At 42.0% G+C, this 21,582-nt stretch overlaps 1 protein-coding gene across 5 annotated transcripts in view; it reads right to left on the bottom strand.

Annotated features, from left to right (window-relative positions):
• The window catches only part of LOC109875836 (semaphorin-6D), a 131,259-nt gene that overhangs the window by 95,470 nt on the left and 14,207 nt on the right, over window positions 1–21,582 (bottom strand). For all 5 annotated transcript variants that reach the window (XM_031788621.1, XM_031788624.1, XM_020468255.2 and 2 more), the window contains one exon: window positions 9,732–9,894. The gene's annotated coding sequence lies outside the window, so the exon portion shown is untranslated. The remainder of the gene's footprint in view (window positions 1–9,731; window positions 9,895–21,582) is intronic.

Here is a 21,582-nt window from a genome sequence, read left to right on the forward strand (position 1 = left end):
ACACACGCACAGAGACACACTCACACGCACAGAGACACACTCACAGAGACACACTCACAGAGACACACTCACAGAGACACACTCACAGAGACACACTCACAGAGACACACTCACACGCACAGAGACACACTCACACGCGCACAGAGACACACTCACACGCACACAGAGAGACACTCACACGCACAGAGACACACTCACACGCACAGAGACACACTCACAGAGACACACTCACACGCACAGAGACACACTCACACGCACAGAGACACACTCACATGCACAGAGACACACACATAGATAAACACACAGACAGGCACAGAGGAAGGGGAGCTGGCCCCACTGTAAAGGAAGATGTATGTGTCCCAGTCACATGCATAGCGAGTGAACAGCACAGGTTCCCCAATGCTGTAGAATAGGTGACTGTGGGTGTTTACAAACGATGCTCCACAGTTTAACACTGCAAACAGGGTGGCTAAAACTGTATAGTCAGACCGGGACTGCAGCAGAACCAACAGGTCCTTGTTGCAAAGCAATTGGCTCTGTGTGTGTGTGTGTGTGTGTGTGTGTGTGTGTGTGTGTGTGTGTGTGTGTGTGTGTGTGTGTGTACGTCCGACCTGCGCATGCCTGTGCGTACATGAGTGGATTGTAAATGAAAGATACACACAGGCAATACACTTCTTTTGAGGGGCATTATGTCCTTGAGAGATGGGAATATTATATGTGACAGCAAAAAAATGGTAGCCAATGGGATTGTGTGTTCATGCAGAAGAAAGGGAAAGTAAGGAGACCCTCATTTCTGCCTTGAATGTCAATTAGCTTGAGGAATATCCCCAGGAAAGCTTGCCATCTCTATTTGTAAGGTCATTATTTCGCTAATTGCATTCCAACCCTCATCTGTTGAAGCTTTGTTCATGGAGACACTTTGAGGAATGAACCCCATAAAGTGTTGGCCCTTAGGACACAGACAGATAAGGGATGTTTAGTTATGAATTAACCCAAAAGATATGGCACAGTATCTCACATTTGCTTGCTGCTATCATCACATGGGACGTACTGAGAGAAAGTCCTTTGAAACTCCTTTTAATAAGCTCAGTCATTGTAAATGTCAATTGTCTTGTGTTAAGGACAACACAATAAGTCAAATCCCTTATAAGTGTGTCTCTCTCTATACACGCCTGTGTGCACCTACAGTCTAAGGAGCCAAAACACAACTCCAATCTACACCTTCCTAACTATTCCTGTCATTGACAACATTATAGCCAAAGGAGCACAACCAGACAACGAGCAATGTGGTCACTTACGTTCCTGGAGGAAGGGGTGGAGAGGAAAAGAGGCCGGAACCCTGAGGGTCCACTTAAGCTAATGAATGGCTTTTGAGGGAGCTCTAAGTCGTCTTCCATTAGACAAATGAGCAGGCGGTAGCCTTCACGTGGGGAGTAATGGCTGCCACACCGTAATCACTCTTTCATTCTAATCAGGGTTTTCTTTAATGAACACGCAATCTCTTGTGCTCAGGAAACAGAATAGCTTTATTTCATTAAAATAACTTAAATGAATAGCTAGGGAAGATGGACAATAGGTCTGAGATCAGGTAATAGAGTAGGGCTGTCCTTGAACCCGCTTTTCTTGGAAATCTTGGAAGTCAAAATGTGTCTTTGTCAACTGCTTAATGTTGTGTAATTTGCATATGCTAAATTGAAAAGCTTTATCAAATTCAGCCACTCGGCAGACCCATGATATTTCTTGTGTGGGCATTGGGCAATGTTCAAGAGCGAAAAATGTATATTCACGAGTCAAGGTTCGGAGGTCAGCCCTGTTGTGCCATGATCCAAACATGCTTATCCAATCATGTTAATTGCAGAGTGTAAATATTGGATAGGCGTTGCCTTAGCCAGTGCACTGCTGGTACGTTTTAACCATGAGAGTGACTCTTGGCACATCTTGGCAGAGATGGCACTGTATCAGGTGTCAGTGCAGAGATTCCCGGAGGATATTGTAGCTCAAAAAGGGATACATAAAAAAAGAGTTGCACAATAAGTTACGCTGGTGACGTCAATCAGCGCATCATCTTGTATCAGTCATGCTCTACTTGATTGGAGGAGAACACTACCAGAACTAATGTCAAATGTCTGGGAAAACCCTGCAGGGAGAATAAGGATGGTGAGGCTGCAAGGACTATAGGTTAGAGGTCATGGTGCATTGCCTTGGCAAACCAGGGAAACTTGAGATGCCTGAGGAGTCTGATGAGATGGATATTGGTTCAAGCTCATAGCACAATCCAAAAGAATCGGGTAAAAGCTTACAGGTTGAACAACTGATTTTTTTTTTTTTTTAATGAATGAATGAAACATGTGCAGTTTCATATCTGTGCTGCTTTTCTGCACTGTCAAAATGTCATCCCAAAACTCCAAAGTAAAAAAATACATATCCTCTAAGGTTCACAGGATCAAGAAGGGCTAGGCTATGGTTGGAGAGGGAAAAGTTCTAGCTGGCACTATCTGGTGCTTGATACAGTATCTGGCATAAAACGGTGATGTGTACTGTACGACGCTAAGAGCCATAGACTATACTTTGCCATGGCACATTAAGAACTACCAACTAGAAACTACTGAATCGCTAAAGGACGCACAGGTACATGACACAGGATTAAATGGGAAGCGTACTTGAAGGTGTAAAAGCCAGAAAAGACTGTGGTATTTTTGAAGTCTTTTAGAAATACACTACATAACCATTAGTATGTGGACACCTGCTCGTTGAACATCTCATTAAAAAAACATGGGCATTAATATGGAGTTGGTCCGCGTTTACTGCGATAACAGCCTCCAGTCTTCTGGGCTTCCACTAGATGTTGGAACATTACTGCGGTGACTCGCTTCCATTCAGCCACAAAATAATTAGTGAGGTCGCACTGATGTTGGTTGATGAGGCCTGGCTCGCTGTGGGCATTCCAATTCATCCTAAAGGTGTTTGATGGGGTTTAGGTCAGGGCTCTGTGCAGCCCAGTCAAGTTCCTGCACACCGATCTCGACAAACCATTTCTTAATTGAACTCGCTTTGTGCACGGGAGCATTTTCATGCTGAAACAGGAAAGGGCCTTCCCCAAACGTGTTTTCAGTGCTCTGGAGTCCAATGGCGGCGAGCTTTACAACACTCCAGCCGACGCTTGGCATTCCGCATGGTGATCTTAGGCTTGTGTGCGGCTGCCAGACCATGGAAACCCATTTCATGACACTCCCGACGAACAGTTCTCATGCTGACGTTTTTTTACACACTACGTGCTTCAGCACTCGGCGGTTTCGTTCTGTGAGCTTGTGTGGCCTACGACTCCGTGGCTGAGCCATTGCAGCTCCTAGATGTTTCCATTTCACAATAACAGCACTTACAGTTGACTGTGGCAGCTCTAGCAGGGCAGAAACTTGATGAACATTCTATGACAGTGTCACATTGAAAGTCACTGAGCTTTTCAGTAAGGCCATTCTACTGCCAATGTTTGTCTACCCCCCCCCCCCAATAGATTTTAAAATCCCTTGACGTTTAATAAGGGCTCTAGCTTTAAGGAATGGAGAACGCTTCCTAAAAATGGTTTGTAGGGGGATCAAAGACTTGTTTGCCTTCTTTCACTTGCCCCCCAAAAAAACAAGGTGTTCAAAAGTGTAAGGTTTACCCGAACCCACCTTTCTGGAACACTCTCAAACTGGTCAATGATCTGGTCACATACCTTTGACCTTCATCTATACCTCAGAACATGTGTATCCCTCCCTAGCCCACTTTCTTAATGCCACCAAACAGGGCAGTCTCCAAGTGAGGCTAAAATCAAGCCAACCCAGGACAAGTACACCATCACCCCATTGTCTATGCCACCACAACTTGACAGTGCCTGTTTAAATTAGGGGAAATACCTTCACATGGCAACAGTCCATCTGCCGTTCTGGGCTCAAGGAGGTGGGGCTTAGAGCACTTTACAGGGGGGCACTGATCTGATCCGGTTTAATCCACAGACAGAAGTAGACCCACCCTGACAACTGGACTGAGCAGCTCAAGCTTCTATCTCCCCCTTCCTCAAGTCAAGCCCCGCCCAGGGAGCCAGACCTGTCAGCTTAACCCCCTCCTCTACCTGACTTCCACCATTAAAGACTTTTAGATCAGGCCTTTACCCACCATGTGCTTTCAAAAGGTTTGGAGAAAACAACATGGAGACAATGGGCAGTTGATGGCTTCCCCTGATAATACATATACTTTTACCAAATAGGAATGGTAGATTGATATGGAAGTATGAGAAGGTACACCGGAAACAACTTGACTACTTGCGGTTAAACCCATGCAACATTATAATAAGTGTAATGTCCTCTCTGACTCCCCACCCTGTGGTTCACAATTCCCCAAAGCCCTTTTTCACACAGATGAGAGGTCACATGACATGGTAGGAGGCTTGTTGCCATGGACCCTAGGCTCTCCCCGACATTACCTCAATTATACTTCCAACCCATCTAAACACAACAGTCATTTCTGAGAGAAACAACAGAAGGATTCTGTGTTGCATTTCCACCACAAATACTAATTTGTGAGTGAGCTATATATTATCAACTAGTCACTCAATGGACACCCTTCAAAAGTCTTGGAAAATAAATAACAAGGATGCACTTCATGTGCAAAAAGCCAAATGAAAGAGTTGTGGAGTGACATAAGTTGACTGACATTTGAAGAATCACAAGCAACAACACATCTCAGTTCTGAAGTGAGGTTAATGGTTTCTTCTATCTCCACTCAGTAATGGTCAAAATGGCCGTCTAACCGAGGCGTATTAGGCCTATCTACCCCTGACTGGAGTTCAAAAGGCTTAGCAGCGTTCGTCTCTGTTTCCCTGTGTGCATCAACTCACCCCAATTATGCAGCTGACGCCTCTCCCTCTGCGCCTCCCCTCTCCCACATCTCCCCTTCTTCCCTCGACCCTGCTAAATCAGATTAGCTCACAGCGGGCAGGGCTAGCTTTTCACCCCCACATTTTTGATGGATATGACTAGTCTGAAAATATCAACAAAGCGTAACCCCCTTAATCCACCACTCCCTGTTTGTCCGTTACGAAAGCTAGGAGCTGAGCAGAAGGGGAGACGAAATTAGCGACAGGAGGTCAAAGGTCAATGGATTTGAACTGCCCCCCCCCCCCCCCCTCCCTGGCAGTTCAAGACCGACCACGGTACCGCAGGCATTGTTAGCAGGTAACAGGATCCCCATTATAGTGAATGGAAAAATTGCAATCTTTGTGGTCAATCTTCGTGTAAAAAAAAATCTGAAGACAATCATGGTACCACAAACTCGACTTCATTTGGCTGCAATGCGCCGTTGAGTCGTCACACAGGAATGAATGGTGTCACGTGATCGATGGTTTTGTCCATCCATTTGTCTATAGAGACAGTCATTGGTCCCCCATTCACCACCTTCCTCTGTCAGTCTCTAAGCTGTGATATCAGCAGAATGTTCTTAGGTATGCCTTCCCCTATAAAAATGCATCTGAAGCACAAAAGATAGCACTATATTGACCTACAGGCCAATAGATATGGCACTTAATGCCTGCAATCTATTCAATTTCATGTATTCAATTTTATGAATACTTTTACCTGAAATGTAAAATATCAGACTATTTTGTTTTGTCCTGAGTTGTCGCTAAAATGATGTAGAGTATCTGAGGTAAACCTGAAATTCACTGAAGTGTGCAGTCATCCAAATCCCACTAGGAAAGTAATGCACATGGAGAAAGGAACATTTTGTGCTAATAACTGTAAAATAGGCAGCAGCGATTGACAGTAATGGTTCCAGACGATAATGGCTCCACAGCATAAAGCCACAATGCTTCAGCCCTTTCATCTGTGAGAGGAAATTAGGAAATGGAGCATTACCTGTGGAGCTGCTAGAAAAGAGAACATCTACAAAACGGCACAAATAATGGGTCTAAAAGACATCTAGTTAGGCAAGTTAGATTCACAGGAGTCCGTTAAAAAGGATCCCTGACACTTTGGTTCCTATGTTATTTAACCATTATCATAAAGTGTACAGCAATTAGGCCTACATTCTACATTTCGTACATTCGGAATAATCTGATTTCAACCTAAAAGGTTTGCAGTAAGGGACGTTCCATTTGATTTCAATCACTTTTTAACCGCACCCCTTTTGATTTCAATGAAAGCTTCTATAAATATTTGCCGATGATAGAAGTAGTCAGAAAGTAACTTTTTGGACCCGAATGCCAAAACATTTAGGAGATAGAGGTGCTCAAAGTTGAGCCATTTCGCACACCCTATCCTACCATGAGACATCCATGTCTTCATCATTGGAAAATATAAACGGTTGAGATTGATGTAATTTAAAAGCTTACAAACTGTCACGCCCTGACCTTAGTTATCTTTGTTTTCTTTATTATTTTGGTTAGGTCAGGTTGTGACGAGGGTGCTATATGTTTTTCCCCTGTCTAGGGTTTTTGTATGTTTATGGGGTTTTCCAGTCTAGGTGTTTTTATGTCGATGGTTGCCTGGATTGGTTCTCAATCAGAGGCAGCTGTTTATCGTTGTCTCTGATTTGGGGACCATATTTAGATAGACAATAACCCACAAAATACAGCTATGTGTAGTTGCCTGTTTCAGCACTCTTGTTATATAGCGTCACGTTTGTTGTTTTGTATAGTTTGTTTAAGTGTTCTTTCTTTCATTAAAGAAGAATGTATTCAAATCACGCTGCGCCTTGGTCTCCTCACTATGACGAACCTGACACAAACAGGGTTGTCAAACTTTTTATAATTTCTTTTAAAAAGTGTTTTAATAAAAATGATCTTTTTTTTTTACCTTCAATGTACATTTTCTTAACTCGTAAACTATTCAGCATTTTTGCATATGTTGTAGTTTAGACCCGATTTGACATCTTCTGAGGTTTTTATGTTGTATTTTTATTTAACTAGGCTTTTATTTTATTTAACTAGGTCAGTTAAGAACAACTTCTTATTTACAATGATGGCCTATCCCGGACAAACCTGCACCGCCCTATGGAACTCCCAATCATGGCCGGATGTGATACAGCCTGGTTAAGAGAGAGCATGCTATTGAAAACAGGGTAGGGTGGGTGTCATGTTTTGGCTGATAAATGTACTCTCTTTCAAATGGTAGCACATAGATGGTTTGAGGATCACACACCAGAGAATGTTGACAAATGGGAACATCAGTTGTTTAAAATTATACTGTCAATCTTCCTATTAAAATCATAGAAATATTGATAATACAATAGACATTCCCATTTAAATTGACATTTGATGGTGGGTGGACCAGCAGCCATCTTTGTGGAGTAACTGAAAGTGAACAATTCAGTTAAATTAACATGTAAAAGACGTACCAGCTAAATTGCAGTGGTCTGAATGGATATGTCCATTCTATGAATTATATTTCTATGATTGCACAACACAAACACATCAGATTATGTAAAATAGGGTCTAAACTACAACATATGCGAAAATGAAAAACATTGGAGAATCCGCGTATTTAGAAAGGATCATTTTTTCCCTCACTTTTTATTTTAAAAAGTATTTGCAAGACATTATTAAATAGTTTGACAACCCTGTTCAATTATTTAAAACTTAACCGTAGGGTTGGGTGATATCATTTAACAGGGTTGTCAAACTATTTAATAATGCCTTGCAAATACTTTTTTAAATAAAAAGTGAGAAAAATAATAATAATTCCTTTCTAAATGCGCGTAAACTCATATATATCACATTATTTAAACAAAAATGGACGGTATTTGACGTTTTTTAATAATACAAATAAAAAATGTTCTTAATGAGTAGTGTGTGACCCGAGGGTGATAAATACATTCTCAGTGATTTCAATGGGTCTTCCTTCATTCTAGATGTTCAACTTCAACCAAAAGTCATTTTTCAGCATTTTCATCAATTTCTGCACTCATTTAAAAGCATTTCCAAACTGCCACATAGGTCTGCACGAGGTATTGGCAAACAATCTAGGCCATATTTTTAACCAAATATTGCAATTGCAATTTGACTTGCGATTTACAGCAAAACAATTGGGTGAACTGTTGGAGTCATATAGAATGATTATTCTAATTCTATAGTTAGAATTTAATAGTGGGCACAGCTAGTTTTTATTTTCTTATCAAGTTGGGCCTAAATCGCTAGCTAATAAATGTACTGAACCAGAGCAAACCTAATTAGCTATACAGCTGTTTGACATGATAAGGAATTAAAATGTCAGGGAAGAGTTGTGACAGCGTAGGAACCAAAGTGTTGATAAGTGTTTCATAGGGGACCCTATAATCTTTGGGTACATCGAATGTTCTCTCTTAGCTACTTCATGTAGCTTTCATATTCATGCTTCATGTATTCCTCTTTGATTCTGAAGATACTGTTTCACAAACGACATGCTGATCTAGGTCTACACCATCACTGGTGTTATGAAGCTGTATAGCTAATTATGTTTGCTCTGATTTAGTACATTTATTAGCTAGCCAATTAACTAGTGATTAGTATTACTAACACGATTTAGGCCCAACTTGCTAAGATGTAAGAAACAAACTAATAGTGCAATTATAGAACACAAGTGGATTTATAATAAGAAGCAAAGAGAAAACAGCATCGTTGTCATCAACATTGTTGCATGTGCTGCACTGACCATGCAGACTGAACTCAAGTGTCTCGTGGTAGAGGAACAACAAATGCGATCCTTGAGTGACAGGGGGCGGGGCTAGGTTGGTTGAAAGCGGCATGGAGAGAAAGCGGAGAGATGACTCAAGAAGCGAAGTAAACTATTAAAATGGACATTAAACACAGCCTATCACGTTTAACAAACCAAACACTCAAATACCGTTATAGAAGGTAAAGTAAAAACCCAAACCGATCTGTGCATCAATACCAATACCAGCCCTACTGAACCATTTATATTTTCCAGTGACGAAGACATGGATGTCTCATGGTAGGGTAGGGTATGCTAAATGGCTCAACTTTGAGTACCTCTATCTCCCTGAAATGTTTTGGCATTCAGGTCCAAAAAGTAACTGTCTGACCACTTCCATTAAGGGCAAAACGTATGGAAGGTTTTGTTTAAATCTAAAGGGGTGCGGTCAAAGTTATTGAAAATGAACGACCCGTAACAGATTTGGAACAGTTTATGGTTGCAAAATGGGAATTGCTGCTTGACTTGATGCGACCACACTCTGCACCTGACAGGCATTTCACATGGCTAACATCAGGAAAATGGCCTGACAGCAGAAAAACAAAAATGTGCAAAAAAATTTGATTCGAAATCCGATGCCCTAGATAAGGGTCCCTTGCTTAAACAACAAATGTTGCTGGATGTGTTCCAATGCTCTTACTCAAAACAGGTCAGAGCCTTTCCCATGGGATCCTTGTTGCGCCCTGAGGCAACCTCAGAGATGCAGCACAAGTTCAACCCAATTACAGGAGAAAAGAGGCTTGTTGAGACAAGCATTTCTCTCAAAACACAAGTTATTGGGTGGCCGCATCAAACAAATAGGCCAGCTTCGTACTTGGACCGATTAATCTGGCTGCCACAGGGCACATTTGTACAAAGAAACCCCACAGAGGACTCTAAAAGTACAGTAAGCCTCAAGTCTCCACTAGTAGGTCTATTTTTTCAGTGTCTCCTCGGATTTACTTCACTATGTCACATTAGCATTCTCTCTGTCATTCTCTATTCCTTCAAGGACAAAGAATTACTTACCTCAGCTTCTGAATCGTCCAACAACGGCAGTGGGATTCGATGAGGCAATCGGTACAGAGTGAACATCCAGTAGGAATCCCAAATCAGAGGACAGAACAGGATTCTGAAGGGTTCTGAATTTAAGAGGTATGGGCTGAATTCTTCCTCCCAACTGACTGACTACCTGTGAGGAACAAAAGTAAAGAAAACAGAGCGAGCATTAGAGAGTGCTTGAGCATGCCAAGAGGCGGCACCTCCACATTTATCCTTATCCTAACTCATAAATGTTTTTATTTAACCTTTATTTAACCAGGTAGGCTGGTTGAGAACAAGTTCTCATTTGCAACTGCGACCTGGCCAAGATAAAGCATAGCAATTCGACACATACAACAACACAGAGTTACACATGGAATAAACAAAACATAGTCAATAATACAGTAGAACAAAAGAAAACAAAAAGTCTACATACAGTGAGTGCAAATGAGGTAAAAAAAAAAGGGGGAGTTAAGGCAATAAATAGGCCATGGTGGCGAAGTAATTACAATATAGCAATTAAACACTGGAATGGTAGATGTGCAGAAGATGCTCCTTTGGGGTGCAAAGGAGCAAGATAAATAAATACTGTATGGGGATGAGGTAGGTAGATCGCCCATCTGTAAACAGCCCATCTATGTACAGGTGCAGTGATTTGTGAGCTGCTCTGACAGCTGGTGCTTAAAACTAGTGAGGGAGATATGAGTCTCTAGCTTCAGAGATTTTTGCAGTTCGTTCCAGTCATTGGCAGCAGAGAACTGGAAGGAAAGACGACCAAAGGAGGAATTGGCTTTGGGGGTGACCAGTGAGTTATAACTGCTGGAGTGAGTGCTACAAGTGGGTGCTGCCATGGTGATCAGTGAGCTGAGATAAGGCGGGGCTTTACCTAGCAGAGACTTGTAGATAACCTGTAGCCAGTGGATTTGGCGACGAGTATGAAGCGAGGGCCAACCAACGAGAGCGTACAGGTCGCAATGGTGGGTAGTGTATGGGGCTTTGGTGACAAAACGGATGGCACTGTGATAGACTGCATCCAGTTTGTTGAGTAGCGTGTTGGAGGCTATTTCATAGATGATATCACTGAAGTCGAGGATCGGTAGAATGGTCAGTTTTACGAGGGTATGTTTGGCAGCATGAGTGAAGGATGCTTTGTTGCGATATAGGAAGCCAATTCTAAATTTAATTTTGGATTGGAGATGCTTAATGCGAGTCTCGAAGGAGAGTTTACAGTCTAACCGGACACCTAGGTATTTGTAGTTGTCCACGTATTCTAAGTCAGAACCGTCCAGAGTAGTGATGCTGGATGGGCGAGCAGGTGCGGGCAGTGATTGGTTGAAAAGCATGCATTTAGTTTTACTTGCGTTTAAGAGCAGTTGGAGGCCACGGAAGGAGAGTTGTATGGCATTGAAGCTTGTCTGAAGGTTAGTTAACACAGTGTCCAAAGAAGGACCAAAAGTGTACAGAATGGTGTCATCTGCGTAGAGGTGTACCAGAGAATCAATCACCAGCAGCAAGAGCAATATCATTGATGTATACAGAGAAGGGAGTCGGCCCGAGGATTGAACCCTGTGGCACCCCCATAGAGACTGCCAGAGGTCCGGAGAACAGGCCCTCCGATTTGACACACTGAACTCTATCAGAGAAGTAGTTGAGAGGTTTTCAGTAGCCCTGTAGCGGAGTCAGATTCCTCCAAGCTTGTTTATATACCAGCCCAGCAGCGGTCACTTTTACCATCATCCTACTAAAAAGCCAGACGCCTTTAGGAACCATAGTCCAGGTAAACACTGAGCTCAGAAGTGGGAAATTCTGCCCCTGAATGGACTCCCTGTCTTGTTTTTTTCTGTCAGTTCGGCCCTTCATGGATTGCATTAGGTCAGTTGCAAAGATGTAGGTGAATGAGTTCCTATTAGTGATGTGCGGGTTGACTCATAACCCATAATCCCTGGGGCGGACGTATCTGTGTGGCGGACGGGTTTAGAGTCATTAAATATTGTGTTGCTGAATGACGGAAAGGGTGGCTGGCGGGCGGGCAGGTTGAAGAAAGAGAAACAATACCTTTAAAAAATCCATCAATGTATAATTCTTGTGTAATTTATATAGGCTACATTAAGATTTTTCTTCCATTATTTTAGGCGATCTGGTATTAGCACATAAACCTAAAAATGTAGGGCTTAACTCTACGTGCACCAAATAGCCTACACAGCGAATCGTGTGTGATGTGTGATGATTGTGAGGCGCAATACACATTTGACAGTCACAAGATGTGACTTCAAATACAATAGGCCTATGACACGTCATGGGAACTGTAGCCTACTACTTAGATGGGTTCAATGGAAACTGAAATCTGGGCACTGACTGTAGGTTTATAACCTCTCACATAGCTGTAATATTAATCCCTACAGAATTAAGCATTTCTTGCAGTAAAATTATACACCAAATGTAGGTAAAACCTGGACAAGAACAGGACTGGAGAAATATGATTTCTTTCTTTCTGCATCTTGAGAGAATGCAATGCTCAAAGGTGCTGTCTTTATCATAAAAGCTGACAGTATTTCAACCACATAAAATATGCATCTTATCAGAAACGCCTTGGGTTGTTTTCGCAGCTTTCTTTTCCTTTACAACCGGTCAACCTGGTTGCACAGCAAATCTTTCCTGTTTTTTTTATTGTATTTTCTCCCCAGTCCCTAAACGTATTTGCTCCGTGAAAGATGACATAGAAAACTTTACCGATGTCAACTACTATAGATGGAAGCATTCAATCGATCTATTACATTATTCTGTTAAAAAAAAGTACTTTAGGGAAACATATAATGATAAAAGAGAAGCTACATGCATTTAATTGTCAACAGGTTGACTAACAAATATCCTTACCAAAACTTCAGAAATTATAAGCAGAAACATATCTAAATCAGGCAACAACAAAAAATGCACACCGTCCCAAAAATTCTGCAGTCGGAGAATGAGGGGGAATTGGGGCAATCGGCAGGTCAGTGTGTCTTTTGGATCAGATACATTTGTGCTGGAATCCAACCGACTATGTCTTTCCAAAGTGAACCAGATCTGTTTTATACAGCATGTGCCGCTTTTCCTGGCTAAACCGTCGCTAGTTAACAATACACAGAAAGACAGAGGCCTATTCCATGCACAGCCCGGGCCAAGTGGAATGCAACTGACTGCCATCTGGTGTCAGGGGGGCAGGGCCGCCCACGTTTGACGTTTCCAGAGGGTCTATCAAATGTACCGTGGCGCTTGCCGTCGCCCTGCCAAAAACACGCTGCCTCCCCCGTCGACTTCCTGATTGTGTTTAGCACAGGCTTTCAGCACAGCTGCTTGGGGAGTTTTTTTCCCTCTCCCTCGAACGCAGCTCAACACAACACACTTACTGAGCGCAAGGGGAAATCATTCTCTGAGCAGGGCACCCCAGCCAGACTTGGATATCAGGCGGTTGGCCCCAACCCACGGTGGTTAAGCGTTGAAGCCAGCCAATATGTCATGGTCTCTTCCTACATAGAGGAAATGTTGGAAAAGGGCATTCTGAACACTGATAGTGTCATCATTGTTCAGGGTGGTGCCATGCTTCAGATAAGTGCCACTAGTAGGGGGTCTATACGTCAGGCCTTTGAAAATGAGCCCATTGGTTGGTATGCGATCTAAAATGGAAAGCTGCTGGGAAGTTGTGGAGGCCAAAATACATCCTCTGCAATCAGAAAACACCACAGCCGGAATAACCAAAGTGGTAGAGTACAGATGATTTTTAAAAATTGTACTGAGAAGGGTGCGGGCAGCTGAGCGTGTTCTCCCTGAACAGTAGAGCTTGGCAACCTGTGCCCCAAGACACAAACCAGAGCCTTTGAGCTCAGCTGAGATTTATCAAAACCATGCCTGTGTGTTCTGTGCTAACAGTTGAACTAACCTCAAACTCAACTCTCCCCCAGTTTTAGAGGTTAAGGGGAGACACAGCAAACCGTTAGCAGGAGAAATGAGCTATTGTCATGACTTTAGGAAACCTACTTCCACTACCCCAAAATCCTTGTTTTTCCCCTTAAATCTGTTCCTGGGTCAATTTAAACCCTTTTCCAAAGAAACAATTTCTCCTGTCATGGCTTGTTACCTTGTCAATAGGGGGTTTCTTGTTTCCCTCCTAAAGTAGCTAGCCCATCAACAAAGGATCTGTCATTGGGAATTAGCCTGGGGCAGGACGTTTCTAGTTTAACTGAATCCGGCCCTTGTTCTGCGTTCTAAGTGTGCCCATTGTGGTTCAGATCACCACAGAAAACCAAAAATGTGATTAAATCTCAAAACCCGATCACTCCTCCCTCGCTATAAGACCAAAGCATGTTTTGCTGTGGGCAGACTGGGCAGGAGGTCAGCCAAGCAGGTCGAGGGTTGAAGAACATTTCAGATCTGTGTTGTGACCGAATTAACTACTCATAACACTCTAGGACTAGTTAGATGTTTGCCAAAAAAGCATGTTCAACAATGGGTGGGATTACAGTCTAAAATAACAGAACAGTGAAGAATCATTTCAAGATTTCTGTGGACCAGGTTTGAAAGTCTTTGACAAACCTTTTTAATGAAATACTTGAAGATTCTGATTACAAAGCCAAATATAAAATGGCTAATTATTTCATGAACATTAAAATAAACCTGGAACTGGTTGAGAGAATGCCAAGAGTGTGCAAAGCCGTCATCAAGGCAAAGGGTGCCTACTTTAAAGAATCTCAAATATAAAATATATTGATATGTTTCACACTTTTTTTGGTTACCACATGATTCCACATATGTTATTTCATAGTTTTGATGTCTTCACTATTATTCTACAATGTAGAATAATAGTACAAATAATGAGAAACTCTGGAATGAGTACAGCTTCTATTCATCAAATTGTTATGTATATCACTTCGCTTTTGGCAACATTGACCTTGTCAGTCATATATAAAGCATATTGAATTAGAATTTAAGCGAGAGCGAGAGAGAAAAGAGAGAGAGATGCATTGCTTTGACCATGCTTGACCGAAGGCCTGAAGTGCTTCAGGGCAAAGCAGCTTGTTTTCGGTAGATACTTCTTCCCCCTTCCCAAAGAATTGTGAAATAATGAACAGCATAGCCCTGCTTCATGTGAACAATCCACCTCTCTCACCACCAGTCCAATCTACTACCTGACTAGAGATATCGAGAGGCTCTTCAGATTTTCAACATGCCAACCCCCCTGGCCTAGACAAGAGTTGACCTAGGTATGCCCTAAGATAGTGTGTGCGAGAGAGAGGGAGCGAGAGAAGCAGAAAGAGAGCGGTAGAAAAGGAGCGAGCGAGAGAGACGTCAGGGCAAATCAGTAGCTGGTCCAACGATACACCCACACAGTTGACTTATGGGCCTGACAGAGCCTCCAGACAGAAATGGGACCCATAGGAACTAGCGTTGTCACGATAGCAGAATTTTGACTAACACCGATACCAGGTTTAGTATCATGATGCTTTATACCATCACGATACAACAATGAAAAAAATGAGGCATATTAGCCAAAGTCACAGAATGGCATTTGATCCAGACAGATAAACACAGCTACTGCTCTGTTCAATCGTTGGGCATCTTTTAAATTCAATATCATTCGATTTGAACGTTTCTATGCCACATTATTTTTGACAGCTATGCATTAATGAATCAATTATACAATAATTCAATAAATATGACTTTTTACAAATCCAATTTCAAAACTACAATGGTAATATTTGATTTTGTATGGTACATCTCTATTGATAAACTGGGTAAATAAAGATGTAGTCTAGGCTGTTCACAATCCAGGTGAATGCATAATATTTCAACAGGAGTGTGTGCATGCATTGTCTTGAGTTTGTTTTAGCTAAGAAGCAGAAGACAAACAATCCCTTCCATTTAAGATGTATTTTATTGTTAACTAGGCTTGGGCGGTATATTGTATATACCATATACCGGGGTATTTGGAAAAAGCCATTAGATGGTTTTTCAAAACCGCCAATAATATTTGAAGTAAAAAAAATTATAATTACAATACATGTAGGTACTTTAAGTAAATACCTGCTGTCAACTTTTGTAATATCTAGAGATAAAGAACATTGCGTTCCTCATTTCAGCTGTCACATTATTATGAATCTTACCGTAGTCCCCAGTCACATGGTGTTTGTTTACATGCACACAACTATGAGAGAAGGGAGCCTTGTGAGTCACTCACTGTGTGCAGCTTGTGCTAGGCGATCGAATTAAAGTATGGAATTCACAGATATTTATAACTATTAAATTAACAGTTTAAGATGTGTTAAATGCTGTGCATTGCGGGCAGGTAGCCTAGCAAGCCAGTTACTGAAAGGTTGCTGGAACGAATCCCAGAGCCAACCAGGTGAAAAATCTAACGATGTGCCCTTGAGCAAGGCACTTATATCCAGAGCGACTTACAAGAGCAATTATGGATAAGAGAATCTTCTAAAATATAAATGTAAACATTTGGTTTGGTTTCCTAATTTAGTGGCTAGTTAGCTATCTAGCTAAGTGGCTAGCTTCTTCAAAAATCATGCATTCACTTGGTAACAGAAGGGAATCCCCTACAGGATCAAGAGCCTGGCTAGCTAATAATTGTTTTGACATGCAGCAAACTGGGAATAGCATTGTTGAGCTACTTGTATAGTTTAGGTCAGAAACTGTACCAAAATGTTTGCAATGCACTTTAGAGTATTGTCCATTCTGGTTCATATAAGGCCAAAACAGACTCATTTCAGTCTACTTCAGAGTCAGACAAACATGAGCCCAGACCCACTCCACATGCTCTTAAGCGATCAGCCTCAATAGATGTTCAGAGTAATAGAAAAACACAGCGGGTAACATCATATAGCGGTTTAAGGCAGTCCATCTCTGCTTACCCCGCACTGTTCCATTTCTGATACGTCTTTCCAAGAAACTAGTTAAAATAATTGAATGGTGAGGGATTGGCAGAATACCATTCCCACTAATGGTGTGTTTCGTATGATAATAGCTGCACGAGCACTACGAGAATCTGATTAGTTACTCCCACTACTCTGACATTATCATGCTAATCTAGGCCTTAAAGAAACTGGGCCTGCTGAACATTGATTTTCATACTGGCAGGGAAATGAAAGCTCTGCTAACCCAATATCTATCCCAGTGACTCGGAACAGCCGAGTATATGGAAAGAGGAAGACATTAGTGCTAACTGTTAATTAAGAACATTACTCTCCGTGAATGGAAGGATGGAGACATGATTTGAACCACCGTTTTCACTACAGTCAGGCAAAATGATTGGTTCCAGTGACACAACCTCTTTCTTAGTGGAGTGGATTTAGGCCTACTTCGACAACAATTTCTTTTTCAAAGTGTATTCTGTTGCAATTCAATAGGCTAATTACACTGAACAAAAATATAAATGCAACATACAACAATTTCAAAGATTTTACTAAGTTTACAGTTCATATAAGAAAATCAGTCAATTGAAATACATTTATTAGGCCCTAATCTATGGATTTCACAAAATGGGAATACAGATATGCATCTGTTGGTCACAGCTACCTTAAAAAACATAGGGGGTGAGTGACATCTCCTTCGCATAGAGTTAAACAAGCTGTTGACCGTGGCCTGTGGAATGTTATCCCACTCTTTAATGGCTGTGCGAAGTTGCTGCATATTGGCAGGAACTGGAACATACTGTCTGTCGTACACGTCAATTCAGCGCATCCTAAACATGCTCAATGGGTGGCATGTCTGGTGAGAATACTATTAATGGAATTACTAGAATACTAATAATATTTACCCTTTATTTAACTAGGAAAGCCAGTTAAGAACTAATTCTTATTTACAATGACGGCCTACCCTGGCCAAACCCGGATGACGCTGGGCCAATTGTGCGACGCCCTATGGGACTCCCAATTACAGCCGGATGTGATACAGCCTGGAATCGAACCAGGGACTGTAGTGATGCCTATTGCACAGTGAGATGCAGACCAATTAGCCTTAGCCTTAGACCAATGCGCCACTTGGGAACCATCTGCCTGGTACAGTTGAAACCCGGATTCATCCGTTAAGAGAACACTTCCCCAGCGTGCCAGTGGTCATCGAAGGTGACTATTTGCACACTGAAGTCGGTTACAATGCTGAATTGCAGTCAGGTCAAGACCCCGTTGAAGATGACGAGCACGCAGATGAGCTTCCCTGAGACGGTTTCTGACAGTTTGTGCAGAAATTCATCGGTTGTGCAAACCCACAGTTTCATCAGCTCTCCGGGTGGCTGGTCTCAGACGATCCTGCAGGTGAAGAAGCCGGATGTGGGCTGGCGTGGTTACACGAGATCTGCGGTTGTGAGGCCGGTTGAACGTACTGCCAAATTCTCTAAAATGACATTGGAGGCAGCTTATGGTAGAGAAATTAACATTAAATTATCTGGCAACAACTCTGGTGGACATTCCTACAGTCAGCATGTCAATTGCACACGCCCTCAAAACTTGAGACATCTGTGGCGTTGTGTTGTGTGACAAAACTGCACATTTTAGAGTGGCCTTTTATTGTCCCCAGCACAAGGTGCACCTCTGCAACGATCATGCTGTTTAATCATCTTCTTGATATACCACACCAGTCAGGTGGATGGATTATCTTGGTAAAGGAGAAATTATCACTAACAGGGATGTAAACAAATTTGTACACACATTTTGAGAGAAATAAGCTTTTTGTGCGTATGGAACATTTGTGATGTTTCATGATCTCAAATAAAAGATAGGATCAACACTTTACATGTTGCGTTTATATTTTTATATTTTCCATCAAGACCTTTTTACTTAATTTTTTACTTTTTGATGTAAACATATGAAACGTGACAGTGGCCGATGTGGATAAACCCCACATTGTAACTCCCATACCTACTTTGACACTTCAAAGGGCAGTCACCTAACGAGTAAAGTCGTTAATTTTATCTCTTATTCTTATCTGTATTTTTTTAACTGCATTGTTGATTAGGGGCTCGTAAAGTAAACATTTCACTGTAAGGTCTACTACACCAGTTGTATTCGGCGCATGTGACTAATAAAATTAGATTTGATTTCAAGTTTGATTGCCTGTTGCATTTCCCTATTCCCAAGGGTAGTTTGTTTTCATGGCCTTTTACTGCCCCTTGTGATGTGGGTGTGAGGTATATCTCCTTGCTCAAATGATTTCCTGGTTGCACCTAAATACAATTTTAAAGACGAGCCATTTTATTAAAAGGTGCCACATGCAAAGACTTTTGGTCAGAGGGCAACATTTTAGCAAAAGGCGAGAGTTTATTCTGGATGCACTGTTTTAGGAAAGACAAAAACAAAGTGAATCACTCACACACACACTTAAAACTGCTCAATATAGTTCCAGCCAGATCAAATACACTATTGGTCTTTGAGACCTACAAGCTGCTTTAGGTGAAAGAGTGGCAATGATGTTTACAATCCTTATAATCCAGAGTTAGCAACATAGCCAGTTATCTTCCTCCATCAGCGCTCTCCTCATTAGGAGGCGAGGTTTGGGTACAGGCAGTGCTTCAACCTCATTGCAACCTCTGTACCCCTTGACCCTCTGTCCCCTTTACACACTCCCAGGTTTAAACATAACCCCTTTTCCAAACCGAAGCCCGAACACCAGTCAAACCCCTCTCTCCTCATATACTAAGTCCCCGCCACCAAGTTCTAAGACACAAACCAGATGTTTGGTTCTGGTCCAGCATGAGTTAGACAGAAAGGGTGGAGGAAGAGAGAGAGCGAAGAGAGAGAGCGAGAAGAGGACATGGAACACTCCATCTTTGTCACCTGCTTCCTGTCCTCCTTCCAGTCGCCACGCTGTCAACTGCCGTTCCATCTCTTACTGGTGACGCCATTGTTTGCCAAAGCCAGATAGACTGAATGTGGATCAGTGAATTAAACATCTAGGCTAGGTCCTGGTGTAAACTATTTGTACACAAGAGGTAATTGAGGACCTTTAAGAATAATGGGAGTCATGTGCAACACATGCTGGTAGGGATTGAGGAGTTAGGGGAGCAATAAATGAATATGAAACCCATTGAACAGCTCTGAAGTGCAGAAATCCAATCTCTGGCTCCTTCCATTTTATGCCTCATTTCATCTCTCAACCAGATTACAGATTTTTTTTTTTAATGGCATCAGCTGGCAATTTAACCACACCAAATCATCTGTTGTGTGTATTCTGACAAAGTCAAATTTCTCTGTTGTCTAACCGCGCTACTGTAATTATTGTTCCATTAATTGCCATAGAGAGGCCTTGGAACACTTACAGAGACCATCTTTTCCACTAAGCTCCATGTGTTGCAAAAAGGCGTTGTTTCTGCAACATTTTAAGTGCTTGGAAGAGACAGCTTCCAGCTGTACATTTTGGAGAGCTCTTTCTTCTCCTTTTTTGGACTTTTCTCAATCCTCATCAGACTGGGACAAAGTTAAAGATCTTGAGCGTCCGTGGCCTCTCAATCTTTCCTCAGCACGGCTTTTCTCTCTCTCTCTCCCCCCCTCCTCCTCCTCCTCCCCCCCTCTTTCGGAACACTAAGGAATTCCGCGGGATCTTTCTTAAAATAAAAATCCCCCCTCCCTTCACCCCACTTTGCTTGCTTCTACTTTCACATTCCTGGAACGCTTGTGCTAAGGAGTTTGAATGTTGTGTTTGTCAGCACCTGCACTTCAACTTCAAGCAAGCAAGTGAGCAAACAAGCAATGAGGCAACAAAAAAACAGTAGGAGCAAGACAGAGTAAAAAAAGAGGGCACGAAAGAAGCAAGAAGTTGATAAAAACTGGCAAGCCTGCATCCGCAAAACTCCCCCTACAGAATAGGCCTTCCTCCACGCAATGACTTGTGTTATCTCCGCGCCTCACCAATAAAGCTCATAAAACAGTCTCTGTGCTGCATATCAGCAGACACCATCAACCGTAAAACTGATTTAGCTACCCCCGATCTCCCTTTGAAGCAGGCCAGTCGCAGAAATGACTCTTCAGCCATTTTATTTGCCAACAGCTAATCAATGAAGCAGGAAAGAGATACACTATCATTAAGTGAATAAAAGTAGAGATCATTTGGCACAAGCACCCCGAAGCCCCTTTGAACCTTATTTATAATTTAAACCTGTCCCTGGCTTTAAAAGTCAGCCGGTTTTTAAAAGGAGCAAAGCAAATAAGCTGGCAAGTCAGGCAAGTCAGTTAATGAACAAATTATTTTTTACAATGATGGCCTACCTTGTATGGAGGGCATGTGTTGACAACTAACCCTTTGACACATACGATCACATATTTGTGGTCATTGTTGAGTAGTCCCTGCAGCGTACCATCGCAAATATGTGATTCGAACAGTAGAAACAGAACGTGCAGTGCATTCAGAAAGTATTCAGACCCTTTGACCTTTTCCACATTTTGTTATGTTACATCCTTCTTCTAAAATTGATTAAATATCAATCAATCAATCAATCTACACACAATACCCCATAATGACCCCTTATTTACATATGTATTCAGACCCTTTGCTATGAGACTCGAAATTGAGCTTGGGTGAATCCTGTTTCCATTGATCATCCTTGAGATGTTTCTACAACTTGATTGGAGTAAATTGATTGGACATGATTTGGAAAGGCACATGCATGTCTATATAAGGGCCCACAGTTGACAGTGCATGTCAGAGCAAAAACCAAGCCATGAGGTTGAAGGAATTGTCTGTAGAACTCTGAGACAGGATTGTGTCAAGGCACAGATCTGGGGAAGGCTACCAAAAAATGTCTGCAGCATTGAAGGTCCCCAAGAACACAGTGGTCTCCATCATTCTTAAATGGAAGAAGTTTGGA

The sequence above is a fragment of the Oncorhynchus kisutch genome, linkage group LG14 (assembly GCF_002021735.2).
Source record: "Oncorhynchus kisutch isolate 150728-3 linkage group LG14, Okis_V2, whole genome shotgun sequence".
Lineage (NCBI taxonomy): Eukaryota > Metazoa > Chordata > Actinopteri > Salmoniformes > Salmonidae > Oncorhynchus > Oncorhynchus kisutch.